Raw genomic sequence first — 5,370 nt, 5'->3', positions numbered from 1 at the left:
CAAATAGTCTCTTCTCACCGACAAGTTTGAAATCATAATTGAGCTCTTTAATGGCCCAATATGCCTTATGTTCTAGTTCGATAGGTAAGTGACATGCTTTTCCATAAACCATTTTATACGGAGACATACCCATATGATTTTTATATGCAGTTCTATAGGCCCATAATGCATCATCAAATTTCTTGGACCAATTCTTTCTAGATCTATTAACAGGCTTTTGCAGAATTAATTTAAGCTCTCTATTACTCAGTTCTGCCTGACCACTAGACTGTGGGTGGTATGGAGATGCTATTATATGATTAACATCATACTTAGCAAGCACTTTACGGAAAGCACCATGAATAAAATGTGAACCACCATCAGTCAGTAAGTATCTAGGGACTCCAAACCTCGAAAAAGTAACTTATTTAAGCATCTTAATAGATGTGTTATGATCAGCACTACTAGTTGGAATAGCTTCTACCCACTTAGTAACGTAATGAACAACAACTAAAATATGTGTATACCCATTAGAGGAAGGAAACAGTCCCATATAATCAAAGCCCCAAACAGCAAATGGTTCAATAATAAGTGAATAGTTCATAGGCATTTCTTGACGTCTACTAATATTACCAACTCTTTGACATTCATCACAAGACAAGACAAACTTACGAGCATCTTTGAAAAGAGTAGGCCAATAAAATCCAGATTGCAATACCTTATGTGTAGTTCTATCTCCAGCGTGGTGTCCTCCATAAGACTCGGAGTGACACTTGCGTCCTGTTCATGCTCAGGTACACAACGTGTAATAACACCATCTACTCCTTCTTTATAAAGGTGTGTGTCATCCCAGAAGTAATGTCTTAAATCATAGAAAAACTTTTTCTTTTGCTGGTATGTGAAACTAGGTGGTATAAATTTAGCAACAATGTAATTAGCATAATCAGCATACGATGGAGCAGTACGAGAAGCATTTATGACAGCTAATTGTTCATCAGGGAAGCTATCAACTATAGGTAGTGGGTCATCAATAACATTCTCTAACCTAGACAAGTTGTCTGCAACGGGGTTCTCAGCTCCTTTTCTATCAATAATGTGCAAATCAAATTCTTGTAACAAGAGAACCCATCTAATAAGTCTAGGTTTGGCATCTTTATTTTCCATAAGATATTTAATAGCAGCATGATCAGTGTGAATAGTAACTTTAGAATCAACAATATAAGGTCTTAACTTATCACAAGCAAATACAACTGCTAAAAATCCTTTTTCTGTAGTAGCATAATTTCTCTGGGCACCGTCTAGAGTTTTACTAGCATATTGAATAACATTTAATTTCTTATCAACTCTTTGTCCTAGGACAACACCTACAACATAATCACTAGCATCACACATAATTTCAAAGGGTAAATTCCAATCAGGTGGCTGAACAATAGGTGCAGAAATCAATGCTTTATTAAGTATTTCAAATTCTTCTACACAATCATCATCAAAGACAAAAGGGACATCTTTTTGTAAGAGATTAGTCAGAGGCCTAGAAATGTTTGAGAAGTCTTTAATGAACCTCCTATAAAAACATGCATGACCAAGGAAACTTCTTATACCTTTAATGTCCTTAGGACACGACATCTTTTCAATAGCACCAACTATAGCTTTATCAACTTCAATACCTCTTTCAGAAACTTTATGCCCCAAGACAATACCTTCATTAACCATAAAGTGGCACTTCTCCCAATTCAAGACAAGATTAGTTCTTCACATCTCTGCAAAACTCGATCAAGGTTGCTTAAGCAATCATCAAAAGAAGTTCCATACACAAAGAAATCATCCATGCAAACCTCAACAATCTTTTCACAAAAGTCAGAGAATATAGCAGTCATACATCTTTGAAAGGTAGCAGGTGCATTACATAAACCAAAAGGCATACGTCTATAAGCAAAGGTACTGAAAGGGCAAGTAAAAGTGGTCTTTTCCTGATCCTCTTTCGACACAGGTATTTGAGAGAAACCAGAATAACCATCTAGAAAGCAAAATTGTGTATGTTTGGATAATCTTTCTAGCATTTGATCAATAAAAGGTAAAGGGTAATGATCCTTTCTAGTAGCTTTATTTGTGGGAATCAATTACCATTCTATAACCTGTAACAATTCTTTGTGGGATCAATCCATCTTTATCATTAGGAACAACAGTAATACATCCCTTCTTAGGAACACAATGGACAGGACTTACCAACTGACTTTCAACAACATGATAATTATACCTGCCTCTAGAAGCTTTAGTATTTCATTTCTTACCACTTCTTTCATCTTAGGATTTAACAGTCGTTAGTGATCAACAACCGGCTTAGCGTCTTTCTCCAATTTTTTTTTGTGCTGGCATAGAGTGGGACTAATGCCCTTAAGATCATCAAGAGTATATCCAATAGGAGCACGGTGCTTCTTCAGAGTTTTCAATAATTTCTCTTCTTCCTGCTCTGAAAGGTTAGCACTAATAATAACGGATATATCTTCTTTTCATCAAGATAAGCATATTTAAGAGTATTAGGTAATATTTTAAGCTCAAACACAGGATCACCCTTGGGTGGAGGATGATCCCCTAGAATTTCAACAAGCAAGTTGTGTTTCAAAATAGGTCCCTCTTTAAAGAACACTTCATCTATTTCCCTTCTTTCATTCATATACATATCATTTTCATGGTTTACCAAATATTGTTCTAAAGGATCATTAGGAGGCACAACAATAGAAGCAAGACCAACAATTTCATCTTTACTAGTCAATTCTTTATCATGGGGTTGTCTACGAAATTTATCAAAATTAAAATCATGAGACATACCCCTAAACCAACAAAAACAATATCCTTTTTGCAGTCTATCTTAGTATCAACAATATTCAGGAAGGGTCTACCAAATATAATGGGACAAAAGTCATCTTGTGGGGAACCAAGAACAAGAAAAATCAGTAGGATATTTAACTTTCCCACACAAGACTTCAACATCTCTAACAATCCCAACTGGTGAAATAGTATCTCTATTGGCAAGCTTAATTGTAACATCAATACCTTCTATCTTAGCAGTTGCAATATCATGCATAATTTGTTCGTATAAACAATGAGGTATTGCACTCGCACTAGCACCCATGTCACATAAGCCGTGATAGCAATGATCTCCTATTTTAACAGAAACAACAAGCATGCCTACAACAGGTCTATGTTTATCTTTAGTATCGGGTCTATCAATTCTAGCAGCTTCATCACAAAAGTAAATAACATGCCCATCAATATTATCGACCAAGAGATCTTTAACCATAGCAATAGTAGGTTCAACTTTAATTTGCTTAGGGGGTGTAGGTGTTCTAGCATTACTCTTATGAACCACAGATGAAGCTTTAGCATGATCCTTTATTCTAACAGGGAAAGGTGGTTTCTCAATATAAGCGGTAGGAACAATAGGATCAACATTATACGTGATAGTCTTTTCTTCAACTTTAATAGGTTCAACTACTTTAACTTCAATGGGAGGATGATATTTAAACCACTTATCCTTAGGGAGATCAACATGAGTAGCAAATGATTCACATAAAGAAGCTACTATCTCAAAATCAAGTCCATATTTAGTGCTAAATTCACGAAAAGCATCGGTATCCATGAAAGATGTAACACAATCAAACTTAGGTGTTATACCTGAGTCCTTACCTTCACTGAGTTCCCAATCTTCAGAGTTGCATTTAATTCTTTCCAATAAATCCCATTTGAATTCAATAGTCTTCATCATAAAAGAACCAGTACAAGAAGTATCGAGCATGGAGCAATTATTGAGAGAAAGTCGAGCATAAATTTTTTGAATAATAATTTCTCTTGAGAGCTCATGATTGGGGCATGAATATAACATTGACTTAAGCCTCCCCCAAGCTTGAGCAATACTTTCTCCTTCGCAAGGCCAAAAATTATATATATAATTACGATCATGATGAACCAGTTGCATAGGATAAAACTTCTTATGAAATTCCAATTTCAATCGGTTGTAGTTCCATGATCCAATATCATCACATAGCCTAAACCATGTCAATGCCTTTCCCTTCAAAGATAAAGGGAAGACCTTCTTCTTGATAACATCCTCGGGCATACCTGCAAGCTTAAATAATCCACAAACTTCATCCACATAGATTAGGTGCATATCGGGATCTAATGTTCCATCTCCTGTAAAAGGATTAGCTAGCAGTTTCTCTATCATACCCGAAGGAATTTCAAAGTAAACATTTTTAGTAGGTTCAGTAGGTTGAGGAGCAACTCTTTGCTCTACTGGTCGGGGTGAAGATACCCCAAACAATCCCCTCAAAGGATTATTTTCCATAGTAACAAGCGACAGTAAATTTCAACACACTATACAATTGTTTTCCTTACAAAATTCCACTTACCAAAGGTGCTTCACTCCCCGGAAACAACACTAGAAAAGAGTCTTCATGACCCACAAGTATAGGGGATCTATCGTAGTCCTTTCGATAAGTAAGAGTGTCGAACCCAACGAGGAGGAGAAGGAAATGACAAGCAGTTTTCAGTAAGTATTCTCCGCAAGCACTGAAATTACAGGTAACAAATAGTTTTGTGATAAGGTAATTCGTAATGGGTAACAAGTAATAGAAGTAAAAAAGGTGCAGCAAGGTGGCCCAATCCTTTTTGTAGAAAAGGACAAGCCTTGGCAGACTCTTATATAAAGGAAAGTGCTCCCAAGGACACATGGGAATTATCGTCAAGCTAGTTTTCATCATGCTCATATGATTCACGTTCGTTACTTTGATAATTTGATATGTGGGTGGACCGGTGCTTGGGTACTGCCCTTCCTTGGACAAGCATCCCACTTATGATTAACCCATCTCACAAGCATCCGCATGGATGAAAGAAGAATTAAGGTAAACCTAACCATATCATGAAACATATGGATCCAAATCAGCCCCTTACAAAGCAACGCATAAACTAGGGTTTAAGCTTCTGTCACTCTGGCAACCCATCATCTACTTATTACTTCCCAGTGCCTTCCTCTAGGCTCAAACAATGGTGAACTGTCATGTAGTCGATGTTCACATAACACCACTAGAGGAAAGATAACATACATCTCATCAAAATATCAAACGAATACCAAATTCACATGACTACTTATAGCAAGACTTCTCCCATGTCCTCATGAACAAACGCAACTACTCACAAATGATATTCATGTTCATAATCAGAGGGGTATTAATATGCATAGAGGATCTGAACATATAATCTTCCACTGAATAAACCAACTAGCATCAACTACAAGGAGTAATCTACACTACTAGCAACCCACAGGTACCAATCTGAGGTTTTGAGACAAAGATCGGATACAAGAGATGAACTAGGGTTTGAGAGGAGATGGTG

The sequence above is a fragment of the Triticum dicoccoides genome, chromosome 4A (assembly GCF_002162155.2).
Source record: "Triticum dicoccoides isolate Atlit2015 ecotype Zavitan chromosome 4A, WEW_v2.0, whole genome shotgun sequence".
NCBI classification, from domain to species: domain Eukaryota; kingdom Viridiplantae; phylum Streptophyta; class Magnoliopsida; order Poales; family Poaceae; genus Triticum; species Triticum dicoccoides.
The sequence above is the reverse complement of the archived record's forward strand: the minus strand, read 5'-3'. Positions refer to the sequence as shown.